General features: G+C 48.2%; 1 pseudogene; it reads left to right on the forward strand.

Annotated features, from left to right (window-relative positions):
- Positions 1-614: 614 nt before the first annotated feature.
- Positions 615-1,988, forward strand: LOC142584325 (26S proteasome non-ATPase regulatory subunit 4 pseudogene; annotated as a pseudogene).
- Positions 1,989-17,162: the final 15,174 nt, after the last annotated feature.

Raw genomic sequence — 17,162 nt, forward strand, 5'->3', positions numbered from 1 at the left:
GCTAGGTGGAGTGCAGCCATATGGGAAGGCGCGGAAGACATGGAAAGACGCTGACTGGTCTGAGGTGGAATGCAACTGATCGCTCCTTTATATTCTGTCATCACTTCACTGGTTCGTGAAATTTTGAAACTCTCCTTCGCACATGCTGGTTTAATTTAGCCACTCCTGCTCCCCCCCCCCAACTCCCTTTTACCCAAACCTTCGATTGTTGGATTCGGCTACAAAATTACCACACCATCTAGAATTTCCTTATGAATTCCAAGTGCTTCATTTCTCATTGCTCGTTTTCTTTTAGTTTCCTTGATTGCGTCGTCCGCGGTATGAAGAGCATGCAGGTATCTTACACTTTGGCTGAGGTTCGTGTTTTTTATTACTTGTTCGATGTCGTTTTTATCAAAGGAACGCCTCCTATTAGAACTGGTTATCCGTCCGATCTTCGGCCAATTTGCGTAGCGGGTCAGGGCCACTGTCTCAACAAGAGCCGAAGACGAAGCCGACGAAGAACAGCCACGAGCTGGTCGTGACACAGGCATTCGCTTCGACCTCCGGCAGCATCCGTGGAAGAGAAAAATCAGCCAGCTAGCAAAGCGTGAGCGCGCAGTTCCGGCCAAGCAATGGTCCTCGAAAGCACCATCATCTGCGTTGACAACAGCGAGTACATGCGCAACGGCGACTTCATTCCGACGCGCCTTCAAGCGCAGCAGGATGCCGTCGGCGTCGTCTGCCAATCCAAAACGCAGTCAAATCCGGAGAACAACGTCGGCTTGCTGACGCTGGGCGGTCCCCACGTCTTGAACACCCTCACCACAGACGTCGCGCGCCTGCTATCCAAGCTCCACGAAGTGCAGCCGAAGGGGAGCATCAACTTCATCACCGGCGTGCGGGTCGCCCACCTGGTACTAAAACATCGCCAGGGCAAGAACCACAGAATGCGCATCGTGGTCTTTGTCGGCAGCCCCATCGAGACCGAGACTAAGGACCTCGTCGCTCTCGCCAAGAGTCTCAAGAAGGAGAAAGTGAGCGTGGACGTCGTCAACTTCGGGGAAGCCGACGCAAACACTGAGAAGCTGGCGACCTTCATCAGCACGCTCAACGGCGAAGAGGGCAGCGGTTCCCACCTGGTCACGGTGACGACCGGCCGCGAAACCCACCTCTCCGACGCGCTCGTCAGCTCCGCGGTGGTCCAGGGCGAAGACGGCGTCGTCGCCTCTGGTTCCGGAGGCTTCGAGTTCGGCATCGACCCGAACGAGGACCCCGAGCTCGTCCTGGCACTGCGAGTTTCCATGGAAGAGCAGCGCCAACGCCAGGAGAGCGAGGCCAGACGGGCTGCAGCCGATGCGGCGCCCGGAAAGCAGAGTGAGGCTCCCCCCACAGATACCGACGTGCCGCCGGCATCCAGCGAAGAACGGCTGCTAGAGCGAGCGATGGCCATGTCGATGGAAACGGAACCGCCTCCACCCGCAGCAAAGGCAACTCCTTCCAGCAGCTTTCCGGACTTCGCTGCCATGACTGAGGAAGAGCAGATCGCATTCGCCATGCAAATGTCCATCCAGCAGGCCAAGTCTTCCGAGAACACTGCTGGGCAGCAGTCGGTGACGACTGATCCTGCAGACGGTAAAAAGGAGGAACCAAAGAAGGAAGAGCAGGCGAACAAGGAAGAGACGGATAAAAAAGACGGGACAGATAAAAATGAAGAGGCGGACAAAAAAGACGCGGAGAAGAAGTAAATGTCCGAGGAGGCCAAGAAGTGAAGACGGTCACCAAGACCACAAGAAAGCGACCTTCTTGTGGTCCATCCGTCCGCCTTCCCGCAACCTTAGCTCGTGAGAATGTCGTGCGGTCACGTCAGCAGGGGAGCTGCCGGGAAGTGCGAACCCTTGCTGCTGTTCCTGTTTATATCTAGTCAAAACGATCGAAAGGCGCGTTAATCGGCAGCTGACTGACTAATGTGACCATGGCGTGCCAGAAAACCTCTTTTCTGTCTTCTTTGTTCAAGTCAATCAGTAATAAAGTCAACTAGTGCTTCAATGGCGGATTGTTGGTATGGCATCCTGCAGCACGATAGCAGCGCATATAGATGAGGACGAAAGTAGGCACACGAAAGACGCAGACACGGTGCTAACTTCCAGCAATACATATTATTTCCGGGTATCATGCCCTCTGCCTCGCGCCTCAGAAGGCACGTGCATTAAAGGGACACTAAAGGTTAATATTAAGTCAATGTGGACTGTTGAAATACCATCCCAGAAACTTTGAAACGCTTGTTTCATGCGAAAGAGAAAATGCGTTCTGAAGCGTCCGCGTACTTCTAGCGAAGTTCAAATCGCCCGCCCTCCGATCGAGGAGTGGTGACGTCATGGTCTCATAGTGACGTTGCGCCGTCGGTGAGTAAAACGGCGCCCGCAGACGGCGCTACAGCTTTTCTGCGCAAAACGCAAAACGCGTTTACGCAAAACGCAAACGCGCGGCGAGGAACAGAGCCAAGACAGAACCGACAGCAGTGCGAAAGCGGAACTATGGTGGCTAGCGGAAGGAAAGCGCACGACGATAAGCAGGTTCTTTATTTTATGACGCCAACTTTGACGCTCATTGCAATGGACGACCCTCACAATGACACATTGGCTCGCGATGCTGAGCTCGACTTCAGCGATTTAAGCACTGACGAACGTGACCTGCTGCTGAGGGCTCGCGCTGCCGGCGTCGTTGCGTACTACTACGACGGCAACTGTATGTGATGGCTGTACATATTCGTACATTTGTAGCTTTTTCTTCGTGAAAACCAAATGCCGCACTCACCGCCCCGTCTTCGACGTGCAGTTATTCTTGCGCTTCGGAGAATGCAGGCAAGACTGACGGAACAGCGCTACGGGAAAGCATTGCTTTGAAAGGCACTCCACACGACTTCAGTAAGTCGACGTTGAACTCGTAATCCTCTGAACGAAAGTGCAGCGAGCACACTATGCGACTGTTTGGCTCTTTGTCAACGCGCTGTGGCAGAGGTACGGCACTTAACCACTTCGAACGGAGAGGTTTACTCGTTGGCACACAGTGATAAGTAACGTTCAATTCGCCGCTGCAGCTGCCCTTGGTCAAGCGGACCGTTCGCGCATCCCACGACATCACATGGACGTGGCGTTCTCGCTGCTTGTTCCAAATGCAAGTTTCGCAAGCCAGCAGAACCAGCGCAGCAAGACGCGATAATGAAACAACTGAAACTCCAAAGCGCGTGCAGCGCAGAGTCGAGCGCGCAGAGTAGAGAAAAAACGAAACCTTTCGAGCACCCTGAAGGATAACGTCAAAATGTTATTTTTTTCTTAGAATCGAACAGAAGTACTACTGAAGGGTAACGTCAAAATGTTATTTTTTCTTAGAATCTAACAAAAGTAGACAAGTAGCACTTTCTTCCGTCTTATAACCTAATGAAATGATCTTTTTAATACGAGTAGTTGAGTACGAGGTGACATAAATTATGATGAGGAGTGCCTTCGTCATCGGGCTAGTACCGGAATGTCGCTGGGGGGTCTCAAATCGTGCCGTGCATTTACCTCAATTTCTCGGTTACTAAAGCTCCGTTCGCGATTATATTGACGCCGTAGACGTTCTACAGCATTGCTTTATCACTTTAACTTGACTTCATAGTAACCTTTAGTGTCCCTTTAATGTAAACCACAACTCTACGTTGGAACACTGGGCCCAACCTGATCGACGACACAAACGATTGACTGTGTCCTCAGACGGGGCCCGTATCATTCTATGGCTATAGAAATTACAGAGTATCTCGACCACGCAACTAGAAATGGCCACAATGTCACCTTTCAGTGGATACCGTCACACTGTGGCGTGATAGGGAACGAACAGGCAGACGCTGAAGCAAAAACTGCTTTAGATAATGCTTGTGAAGTACGCATTCCGTTCTCACGAACAGACACAAACGCCCTACTTCGTCGCGTAAACCACAACTCTACGTTGGAACACTGGGCCCAACCTGATCGACGACACAAGCGATTACACAAATGGGACCAAGAAATGCGATTTCGTATGCCTCAAAAGTTCAATAGAAACCACACGAGCATGGTGCACCGGATTCGCCTTGGTGTCGCATTCACCAACCGTTATAGAAATATGATAGGTGCCAGTGATACTAGCCCAAACTGTGAATGCTGTGAGGTGCCAGAAACACTTGAACATATATTTTGCGTGTGTCCCGCGTACGCGCAAGAACGACAGCAACTTGTCTCTTCCATAGCAAACATCCATGAGAGACCGCTATCGGACGAGTTTCTTTTAGGTCCTTGGCCTAATGCAACCAGCGCAGCCCTGGTCACAAGAGCCGCTGTAGCTTTTCTCCAAGCCACTGGGCTGGACGCACGCCTTTAGAGATACCACAACTCTGTGAATTTGTATATACGCATCTCTTCCTTATACCATCATCATTCATCAGCCCTTTCCCTCCCCGTCCCTTTTCCCCAGAGTAGAGTAGCAGGCCAGAGCAAGTTATAGCTCAGGCCGACCTCTCTGCCTTTCTGTAAATAAATTTCTCTCTCTCTCTCTCTCTTTAATGTAATCACGTATTCCAAAGACTAACATATATCTAACAATAAATCTAACAAACACCACATACAGAATGCTGATACTGATAGTGTCAATTCATGAGCAGAAATTATACTTCCTTATTTGACAGTGTGATAGAACTCTTGCTAGCGCATACACTGCATTCCCTGGCCATCCAATCTGCTTCTATAACCAGACCACTTAGCTCGCACTTGTTTCTGCCTAGGATTAAAGTATTTTCAAAACGTTGACAAGACATTGTTGAGAACAGTGACAAGAGAAAGCTTGCTGTACTCCCATACATCCACTGCCTTTCGTATACACTAAAGAAAATAGCACATCGAGCTGGCACAAATGTGGCCTTTCCTGCACCGAATAAAATAGGTAGCCTTTGCCGGACAAGTCCAGAATAAGTGAATCAAGCAGTATGTGATAAAAAGCGCACTAACAGATATGTCGAATGCCGCGCGTGCGTTATATATAGCATTCCACAAAGTTGCGGAAAAGGCTACATAGGCCAGACTTGCAGATGTCTGAATGAGAGACTGTGTGAACACGGTAACAAAGGGGAGCAAAAACGATACCGGACGGTTTTTTGTATCCTCATCGCTAAATATGTGACTGCGGTCGTCGTTATTCTTTTTTTATTCTATGAAAAAGAAGGGAATTCATTTAAATTTTAATTTAATGATAAATTTTCATTTTATCATTCTAGGCAGAAACAAGTGCGAGTTAACTGGCCTGATTATAGAAGCAAACTGGACCGCCAGGGAAGGTGATGCATGCGTTAGTTAGCAAGACTTCTATCACACTGTCAAATACATAATGAAACTATCACATCAATAAATTGAAACTGTGAATGCCAGCATTCGAAAGTGGTGTTTGTTAGATTTATTGCTAGATTTATTTACGTTTCTTTTTTCTTTAGGATAAGTGATTATGCTAATGTACGTGTTTCCTAATGCCCGAGGCGGAGGGCATAAGTAAAGCACGATACCCAGAAATCAGACATATTGCTGGAAGTGTCTCTTTCGTGTGCCTACGTGTATTCTCGTCTATGTACGCTACAATCATATTCCAGCAACAAAGTGCTCGCTTCACACATCGCTTGTTTACCGGCAGCAACAAGATATGCTTCTTCGGGAAATAACATTGAATAGCTTGTTTGGCAGACCTCTCGACGTTTGCCCTGTCACTCGGCGACCTGGGCCACTCTCCGTGCACGTCCCAGTGCTGTTAATGCACAGGAATTACATATATGCAGAATTAACGGACATGGTGAACAGTAACCCTTAATTTCTCGCTGAAGATGGACACCCCTGTACCGGTGCCCGTGACATTCGGCATCGAAATTGACACCGCGTTGTTGTTGTTGTTGTTGTTGTTGTTGTTGTTGTTGTTGTTGTTGTTGTTGTTGTTGTTGTTGTTGTTGTTGTTGTTGTTGTTGTTGTTGTTTCATTTCTACGGCCGTATGTCTGGGGTCCTGCCGTAGCAGCTTGTCAGACAGAGTTGAGTCACCTCTTTCTAAAGCATCATACATACGGACGGTCCTCGCACCACCAGCGACGTCTCACGGTTGAATTTCAATTGTCGGGAGCGAAAGAAAGCGACATCACAAGGCAAAGCCTCCACGAGGCAACGAGAAAGATCCTTGTTAGCCGGTGATAAATGTAGCACCTCCGGCGGTCGCCTCCGAGATAGACGAGGACGCAGTGGAAGCGGAGTTTCGCAGCACCAAGGACGATGCTTATTTGCGGCAAAGTTGCGTGCAGCAGTCTCAGACGTTGAGGAAGCCGCAAAAGACTTCTCTCCGATATGTAGCTGTAGCGGCCTTGTGGGATATGTACGTAAACTCAACGTACAGTTGTACCGACCATTTCCTGAATATTTATAGGTTCGCACAACACAGACAAACTCGATAGCACTTTGCGTGATGTCCCTTTTTTTTTAATTTCACGCGCACGCTTCGCAAGTACGATTTGAAGATTCAGTACGAACAAGCCCAAGTACCCAGTCGAACCAATCCTTTCCGTTGCTGCCATTCTGACGTTGCGGAACGACTTTAGCTCATACCTCGGGTTTGATGGGTGGCTAAAAGACTTTAGCCTAAAGCGGCAGTGGCTGCAAACTCGTTTTTATTATGGGAACACGGCTCAACCAACCAGTGAAACAATCTTGTCAGTCGGTCACACAAGAGGGAGTGGAATCAACTAACATTTTCGCGTCGCTACAACTTCTTTCCGCACGCACCACCTTGACAGACGTCTGGATCGCGGCGCGATCCAGACGTCTCCAGCGAGCGCGAGGTTTAACATTCTTCTACCTCCGGCCACGCTGCACCCTACTGGTCGGACACAACGCAGGAGCGTATAGTCTTCGGATGGAAGTGGTCCTTGCACACGAATGTGCGTCGAAAGTTCAACGTTCCCACGAGCCAGTTATCGCGGGCTCGTCGGGGGCGCCACATAGGCTACTCTCTCTCTCTCTCTCTCTCTATTCGTCTAGAGCAGCTTCCTTCTATATATTTACCCCCCCCCCCGCCCCTCCCCAGTCGTTATCGCCGACTAACCCTTTCACCCCTACCAATCACCGAGCTAGGCAGGCACGCGGCAGGGTGCTCGAGGGTAACGACATCCATTACGCAACGATTCCAGGAAAGTGCGTGGCGCATTGACTTGGCATATTTCCTCTCCGCTAGTCTCGTTTTCGCGTAGTCGTATACACAAACGAAGCGGGCGCATAGGCACTGCTTGCGCAAGTAAGTGGCCCAGCACGGCCGGCGCGACTCTCTTGGCCTCCGACCCGAGCATTCGTGAATGAGCGAAGGAATTCGGGAATGGACCGGAGAGGGAAGCCAGACGATCGTCGGGATTAGATGACCAAGCCCTTGCGACGTGGTGCGAGACGATGCGAGACGCGCGAGAGCTCGATATTCATCGGAAGTTGGGCAACGAGCTCATGATCGCCGTATCGGGCACTCGCACACTGCTTGCCGAATGAGGGAGTCAGGCTCTTTGCGAGCAACCTTTCCACTTATTGGCACTTATTGGTCGCCATAAGCAGACGGGAGCCGCTTAGAACCTGAGAGGTGTGACGCGCGTATGACGTAAACTGTACACTTTCTTTCCGGGCTCTGATTGCGTTATATTATTCATTAACTTGGGCAGCGAAATGAGGCTACTATCTTCTCTTATCATTTAATACTCCAGCGAGCATGTGTCTTGTATCAGGCACACTTGCGCCTTATTTTAGCGCTTGTTACTCGTATGCGCAAAAAGAAAATGTTAGATGAGATTATTTTCCTGCGAGAAAGAGACAGAGAAAATAAACTTTATTTTGATCGAGCACGGAGAGGAGTAGAATAGTTATCATATTTACCTTTTCGAGAAATGATACATGGTTGTTTTGACTAGGAAGTCAGAGCTTGAATTAACAACGTAACTGTCATGCCATGCTATGTGTGAAACCAGTAGCTTCGCATATATGAAAGTTCATGTTGTGCAGGGACAATTTGCTTTTACTCATTGCAGAAGGCGCCTGGTTTGTTTTTTACTGCGTCTTTAGGCTCGAAAAGGAATGGTTGTTAGGTCAGTGTGTGTGCAGAACCCTCCTCATGCTTGATTATTACGTTCGATTTATTTATTTATTTTTTTTTATTTATTTATTTATTTATTTATTTATTTATTTATTTATTTATTTATTTATTTATTTATTTATTTATTTGCTTTCTTGTGCGAGCAAGCTGGTCTATTGTACGCGTTAACTGGCGCATGGGGCCTCCACGTGTTTTGCTCAGTTCCTTTACACAATCTCACGCTAATGTGGAGTGCTACAAAATATTGTACAGTAATGAGTAAGGGCACTTGCAAAGGCGATGTTCGAAATTAAGAGATTAGACTGCTAGTCAAGCAATAGCTTCGGTCGAAGGTCAGTCTGTAATCAGACGCGTGCTCCTCTCTGAGTGAAAACCCCACACGACAAGAAGGATTGCTCATTACACTTTGTACATACGCCGTCAAAACGCTGATGGATAAAAGCAACCCGCGGCGGGAAAAATAAGGTTGCACTTGGTATTAGTCCAACACTCATGAACACCTACCATTGTTTAGGATATCGTTAAAAACAAAGAAGAATGCTAGACGCGGGATGGGAAAATTAGACCACCGGACCGGAGATTGTGCGTCTTCGCTACCGCTGTCATTTAAAAATTATGTTGCCGAGTGGACCAAAGCGCACACATTGTTTCGTTTTATTGTAGAAGTGCTAAGAGCACTGTAGGCTAGTTTCGACGATACCTCGAGTCGAAGTTTTATTTTTCCAGACTTCCCAATCTGCAAAAATTTGGCAAATTCGACAAATAGTTAAATTGCAGTTGTCATTTCAGACGGTGCATGGTGTTGCTAGCAGAATTCCAGCCAAAGTGTTTAACATAGTGCAGATGAACTGTCGATCAAATTCATCCATTTCTGTAATCCCGGTTAGGAAAGCATTAAAGAATCGTCATTAAGATATCTTTCCGGGCGAGTTGGTGCATACTCGATTTGAAAACTATAACAGCGCTAACACATGCATCCACAAAGGAACAAGGACGAAACACAAGCGCTGACTGTAAACTAAATTTTATTGACGGAAGACGGATACCTTATATAAGAGGGAAGGCAGAGGTGAAGGGGAAGGGGGCGATACAATCGGGAAAAAATGACTTCGCGCCTCGATGAACGTGCATGCAGCTATTAACGGAAACAAACACCGAAAATTAAAAGAAAACTAGAAAAAGGCCAGGGATACTAATAGACAGTCAAATCAGTAAGCGGTCGCTTCTAAAAATTGAAGCTCTGCAGCAAATAGCGATACAGAGCGGGTGCTTACGCACTTGCTGCCATATTTATTTATGTGGAACGCTTCCAAACTGACGCGCGCCGTCGTGTCGGTACTCTTACCGAGAATATTTGTCTCTCACAATCGAACCTCGCAATCTCTGCATTTAATTACGTGCGCGACCACGTGTGCGTTCTGGTCCTTTAAATCACTTAAATTTCGGGCATGGTGCCCCAAGCGTTCATTAATGCAGTGGCCGGTTTGACCGACATAAACCCTTCCACACTTCAAGGGAATGGCGTAGACCACTCCTGTATGGAACACTTGACGAACGGCTTATCATGTTTTGCCTGACAATCTGTTGTTTTATAGTTGCAGATGCGTGGGCATAACTGTGCTAGATTGTTGGGTGCCGAAAAAACAACGGACACCCCATGCCTGTTGGCCACCTTCTTGAGATTGTGCGAAGTCTTGTGCAGGTACGGCACAACCAAAGGCTTGTCGGTCTTCCGACGGTCATCCTTTTTTCTAAAGAAAAATTACCATAGAAATTAAGTTTCACTTGCCAAGTTCTAGCATCTAAATAAGTAATCACCGTGAGAAATGCTAAACTGCGTGTTACCAGAATGCCGTCGTCGCTAATGCTTATCGTTATTTTCTATTTAAGGAAAAAGAGATGGCAAAAGAAGGGCCACATTAGAGCCGGCTATACCGTATTCCCAGATACACAACTCAGCAAATAAAGAGAAAGGAAGAACGAAATAACAAACGTGGCGCACACTAACAAAACGCAAGCACACAAGTAGTGCCCCAAAGGGCACTATCAGCGGAAGCACTGCTTAGTACTTGGGTCAGTATAAATACATGCCGCATCCAAACGTGTCCCACAAACTTATCGAAATTAAAAACACTGCCGCAACGTGAAAACGCTCATGAAGAAAGGAAGCAGAGTACTCTAGAGGGCTGGCACAGAAGCCTCAGGTAATGTCGCGCAAAGGCAGCACATGAGATCAATGTAAGCAATGTCGACGGGCACTGACGCCATGCCTCCTTCCCAAGCGAGCACTTTCCTGCGGACGTCGAGGTTGGCGCGATTTTTTCTCGCCCGACACGAGACACCAAAGCCGCGCTCAAAGTACCCGTAATAGCAAGTTTCAGCGTGTGTTCTGACGCACTACAGCGGGTACTGCCAGAATAAATGCTAGTCCACTTGTTAGTCCGCCATCGTCCTGTGTACTCCTGGTTTCTTATGTATGCCCCCGTTTCTTTCGCTGGTTTTCGTGACCCGTTAACAGCATGGCTCTTCGACGAAGTACTTAAAACACAAGCCGTTCAACCAAATTTACATTGGAGAAAACCCTTCTTGCCAATAACTGACGCAACTGACGTAGAAGGCACCTTTCTTTCTTTTTCCTTTCATTTTTTTTTCTCTCCGCGATGCTCTCCAAGGCGCGCTCTGTTATCAGCGCACCTGCATTCAAGGCTGTTGGCCTTGGAAGCACCAAGATCGCGGATGCAATCCTCGTGCCGCGTGACAGCGCGCCAGCCTTATCAGCTGCGCCCTCAGCAAGGAGTTCAGAAGCGAAGTGACGCACCTCGTGTGGCGAGACACAACAAAAGGCACTCCGTAAAAACAAAAAAAACAAGAAATGACAATACGACCATAGCGGGCTTTAACGCTGCTCCAAAGCGACAGAAGCAGCCGTCAAAAACTCACCGCAGGAAGCCCAGTGTGCTACGCTTCTCGTCGTACAGGATTACATCAGTCGAGGTACAAGACACGGCGTTCCGCGCCGTTTTTACGGCATTATAGCCCTTCGTTGTTATGCTCGTTCGATGCGCATACGTCAAGGCTACAGCGCGCGCTATGAGAGTAAAGATAGCTGCGATCGCGACGGTGAGTAATCATTCGTGGCGCGCAGCGTGAGATTGCGGAAGACGCATAAAGGCAACCGCCGCGATCTGCCATTTCTCCCCTCGTGTGAGCCTCCCGGAAGTCGTGCATGGCGCATGCGCAAAGCGTGTCGATGCAACTGGCATGCAGCATTTGTAAACACGGTCGCCGTAAAACGCTGTCACATGCCTGCGCGCTTTTCTGCCGAGTCACGGCGTTGATAACGAAGCAGGGATGTATCATGCCGCAGCCTCCTATTGTGGCCTTGCGTTCCTGCGCGCCTGCGATACTAGCGTCCCCGAAGAAACGCCGTGACCTCACCGGGACCGCAGCTGCCGCGGTATCCACGAGAAACTTTCCAGGCACAGCCTGCCCGTAAGAGTTGATCCTAACAATGAATGCATGAATGCACATCTCACTCGCGGACAACTTTATTTCTCCTCCTATGGCAATGAAGGGAAAGCTAAGGCGACAAAGTGCGTGCTCGGAAAAGCGTTTCCAAAAAAATAGTCCCACATTCTCGTTCATGATAACTTAGGCTCGGGAAAAGCGAAACATCCTATTTATACACCAATATAAGACAAAGTATACCACTGAATGTTAACTTTGACTTACTTTTCTCCTCGCCGTTTGAGCAAATGCGAAACCGTCGCACGTGGAAGCTGCACTAATTGAGTATGGGTTCCAACTTGCCAAAAGTGCTGTCTAACTCATACCGCAATATTGGTGCGGTAGCACGTGTGCAGAAGCTCAGCACCAGTAGCTTTCCCTACATAGCCACAGAATGTTGCCCAGGTGTATAGCGGCTTAATTAACTTTTTTAAACACGCGCTGCAAGGAGCAAACATCGAACGTTTTGGAAGGAACACGCATTAACCTAGCACATTCGAAGCCTCTCAGGAAGAAATCGCGACCGCCCTCATCAGGAGAAGCGAAAAAATTCTGCAGAACCCATCTCACAGTGGGTTCTGAGACCACGATGGGATGTCGACGGTAACGAGTTTAGCATTGAATCAATATGGCGACGCAAGGTACTGTCACCGTCGAAACGAGTTATGTGTGAGGCGTGCAGTGCAGCCCGTCTCCTCTTTGGCGCTTCCCCATGGACGCTCGGCGCCATCTATCGCCGCCGCCGCGAAGTGTGCGCGCGGCCTGCGTAATGCATGGCGCGCCGGTGCGTGCGAACGCTGAGAAACGCATCATGCAGCAACTGGGCTCCTCTCTCGTGCTTCTTTCCGGACACGCTGCGCCATCTAGTGGCACTACCGATAAGTCCGAACGCCATGCCTGCGAAAGCTGAGAATTGCTCCCTCGCTTACCGCACGATCAATGTGATTACCGCTTATTTATTACTTACCGCTTACCGTACTTACCGCTTACGCTTACCGTACACTTAGTGACCCAAGTTGGCGAGAGGCTCATTGAAGCGCGGTTCAAATGCCGAGTGAATTTGTGGCGAAGCCTGCTAATCGGTCCCGTTTCTTTCCTTCGGTAACCTTTGTGACGAGTGGGCTCGATTCCTCTCAGCAACGGAGAAATTTAAGCGATCTCTTTCGTCACTGCAGAGTGGTACATTCCCAATGGCACATAGCTGATAACCCAAGTGCGTGTATCAGCAGGTTCCAATGTAGTACAGCCGAGCAACTCGGCTACTTTGGTTACTACAAAACACGACACTGTCGGGCACGAGTACAAGAACACCAAACAATATCTGCACGCTAAAGGTTGCTTGGTATGTCTTACGGCTAACGAGGAGAAATGAAGTTCTCTGTCTCGGTGACTTGTTGCGGCAAGAGACCATGACAAAATAGCTGCGACAGAAGACAACGAATATTGCACGAATAAACTTCGATAGCTATCGCTGTCAAACACTGATGTCGGGTGTTTCGGTGGGCACAAGGTGGTCAGAATTAATACGCAGTTTTCAACTGCACCTTCTCTCAACGCAGGTGTATATCTTCAACTCGCTGTGGTGTACAATAACTTTGTCACTGCATTATTAAACGTAAGGGTGTTAGGCATGAGACAAAACTAGCACCCTTAAGGGTGCAAACAGTTTTACTGTGTCTCAATAAATTCAGATTACGCCTGGTGTGCGATACTTACTATGCGTACTATTCGAGGTGATTATAATTATTTCGTACGCTTTTTTTTAAGCGGTGAATCGGCACAAAACTCGAAGTTGAAGGCTTAGTAGAAGCCAAAGTGGACGTGCCCTTGCCATCATTAAGCGTATCAGTCACAACCACATGAATTGTGCCGAAACTCGTAACGTTAGGAGAACCGCGAACGGAAAATCTGCATTTGACTTAGCTCTTGCAAAACACCGCAGTTCTCCTATTTAAGGAATAAATTGTAGGGAAGATTCTTCTACAAATGTTATTATTTTTAAAAAGAAGTCATAAGAAAATTATAAATGACTAAGCTGTACTCAGAGACAACCTAAGAAATACAAACAAGCTCCACTCGCGAAAACGCAGCGCACCTGCTCATCCGAAAGAGAGCCGAGCCCGCTGGATTCCGCTCACACCTTTATGACTCTGCCCTGCTAATGCAAATGTTCAGCTAATCGGAAAATAAAATCTCGTTGTTTAAAGTTAAAACGTTATCTTTGGCTCAGGCGTGTTATCAGGATCACCAATAAAATCTGCCCCAGACATTCATGTTTCACCCTGAATGTAATGACACAAAGACATATCTGTACGGAAAATACAACTGTTTCAAACACGCATAACCGCTTGGTGTCAGCTGGTGAAATAAGCGAACCTTATTGGTTGTGTATATTTGCGTATTATTGTGAGCGAACTCATGTCTGGCTCGCCTCTATTTCAGCGGCGAATGACAGGCACACTGCGTTATTGTGGACGGAGCTTATTCGCAATCTTTAGGTCATTACCGACTATATATACAGTGTTACAATGAAGTGCTTCCACAACAAACGCCAATTTATGAACGCAAAACGAACCTCCTCTTACAGGACGACGAGGGGTACAGTATATAGGCCAGTATATTTAGGCACTGCAAGACACTACACAGTGTGCCGTGCTCTCGAAAGAAATAAAACGCACCGTGATTTACTGCAGGCGAAAGCAAAGCGGGCGCATACGAGATCGCCTACAGAGCGCATGAACCATCCATGTGTACCTCCGTAGGAACTCCCACGAGAGGGGCCTGCCTTTACTGTCTTCCATTTCTCTCTCTCTCCTTCTCCTACAAGAGAGCTGTGAAGAGAGCGCGGAACAAGACCGCTCGTCACGTGAAGAGCACGACCAAGCCAGTTGAATGACGACTCTTGTACGCTTCTACGCGTCACCGGTATAGCTCAGTCATCTTGCCACCCTGCGCGCGAGCTTTTACAACTCGCAGAGATAGTGAAGGAACGCGCGGTCACCATCGTTTACTGCGCAGTGCGGCACTGCCATGGCCTGGGTCATGCCTCGTTAAAGTCTCTACAACGTTGAGCCTTGCCAGTGCTTGCCCATTTACACGGGAAAGCGTTGAATCTGTTGAGATAAGAAAAATACGCGTTTAGCCTTTGTTGAACGAGCTTATTGTTAGGCGCAGCCATACACTGTCGTCCGGCTTCTTCTACCAGCCACGCCGTCCCATATTTACATAAGGTCACTGTCCCAGTTTAATCTTTTCTTTGCGAATATTCAACTCGATCGTTTGCCCTCGTTTAGTTCGAAACTGCCTTTCGCTTTAGCAAGGGAGAGGGCGCTCGCTTACTTCAGTATAGGCGTGGATAAGCATGCAGACAGCTACACTTTCAGTCATTTGTTGTTTCTGCATCTTATACAAAAGAAATGCAGGGAACACGAATGGAGGCACCGCCGCCGCGAGCACATAGCTTGATGAAGTTTGTGTACCCAGAAAAAAAAATATATCGACAAATGCAGTGGCTTCAAATATATTTTGCCATTTCAGAGATCTCTTTACAATTTGAGATCTCTTTTCATAACATACTATAAAGGCGTTCGTGACCGATGGTGGGATTGAACCTCTGTGTTCCACCACAGAAGCCCAATGCTTCTAACCATAGGGCCGCGATGTGTGTGTGTGTGTGTGTGTGTGTGTTTCTTTCTTTTTTTTTTTTTTTTTGCTGCGATCGCGCGCATGCTTCTCTCGTGCCGATGTCACTCTTTTAATTAATTAAGTTATGGGGTTTTACATGCCAAAACCACTTTCTGATTATGAGGCACGCCGTAGTGGGGGACTCCGGAAATTCGGACCACCAAGGGTTCTTTAACGTGCACCTAAATCTAAGTACACGGGTGTTTTCACATTTCGCCCCCATCGAAATGTGGCAGCCGTGGCCGGGATTCGATCCCGCGACCTCGTACTTAGTAGCCCAACACCAGAGCCACTAAGCAACCACGGCGGGTAAGTCGCTCTTTTAACTACCATGTGCGTCACGTGCCACTTTCTCGCAGTCTTCGCTTGTGACAGCTATAGCGCTTTTAATACACTTCGTTAGACCGCACTTCCTTCGATATTGGCCTACATTTTGATACTGCACTGCCTTCGACGTCAGCGTGCATTTTTTTCGTCAGAGACCACTCCGCTGTGATGCAGCTGGATGCAACACCTGTGCAATCGACCGAACATTTGTCTCGTCATGTAAATGCGACGGTGTTGTTTTCCGGCGAGCATGACTCGATGGCCGGACACACAGGGTCTTTGAGGTTGCTGCCTTTTCTATAAATGCGGTGTGTCTGTGTCTGCGCAGCGCCTAGCAGTGGACGTTTTCTTCCTGTTTTCGCTTTTGTTGTTGTTGTTGTTGTGTGTGTGTGTGTGTGTGTGTGTGTGTGTGTGTGTGCGTGCGCGTGTGTGTGCGTGCGCGCGTGTGTGTGTGTGTGTGTGTGTGTGTGTGTGTGTGTGTGTGTGTGTGTGTGTGTGTGTGTGTGTGTGTGTGTGTGTGTGTGTGTGTGTGTGTGTGTGTGTGTGTGTGTGTGTGTGTGTGTTTTCAATCTTTACTCTATCCAGCTCTCTCTTCTCTTTTTTTAGTTTTTCCGCAATTCCACAAGGACGGAGAATCGCGCAAGTTGGTATACACGTTCAAGGCTGCAACAGTGCGACTGAGCACGAGCATTAAGAAAAAGAAGGGGACACAGCACGGCGTTGTCTGGCAAGTGAAGTTTATTGCAGGAAAACAACGAACAATATATAAAGACTTACTGTCACACGGCCTTAAACACATCGGCATACACAAACGATCACTATCTAAAAACGACCTTCAAGATAAATATACAAAGCTTCGAAGATACCACGTGCCTCAAATGGAAAAATAACAGATAAGAAAATGTGGAGATGCAAGGAACAGCAGTGGAAAAGAGACAGTGTGGTAATAATATATACGAATATAGACAGCCATATCGACAGGCACCAGGCGGGTGTCCTTCGCACCCGAGGTCTAGCAATGCATTTCTTTCGGCGACATAGACGGTTGCTTAGAAAACAATATGCAGCTTCCCTATCTGAGCATGACAGCGTTCACCTTCCGACGAGAGCTTGCTCTTGGCTACTGCCCTCCCCCTCTCCCCCCCCCCCAAATAATTTTAGCGCACGCCACTCACTTAAGGTCGCCATTTATTTCGCTTACAGCGACATAGACGGCAGCGCCACCCTATCTTGATGATGTCTGCCATGTCACATTTTGCGCCACGCCTAGCCCCCTGCATTGTATTGCTAAAGGAAAGCTCATCAAATCGTTTTCATCAGATCAAGGAGAGAAATGAAAGGCGTTCACTTGCTACCATCATTACGGTCATTTGAACCACGCTGCGAAGCTCCGCGCCAGTAACACCAACCCGGGGTCGCTGTCAAATCAGGACGTCGGCCCCCGCGTGGAACTTGAGTCGAGCCAGCGGTCAAGAATAACAGAGGCCCTAATGAAAAC

Source organism: Dermacentor variabilis, chromosome 6, assembly GCF_050947875.1.
Source record: "Dermacentor variabilis isolate Ectoservices chromosome 6, ASM5094787v1, whole genome shotgun sequence".
NCBI lineage: Eukaryota > Metazoa > Arthropoda > Arachnida > Ixodida > Ixodidae > Dermacentor > Dermacentor variabilis.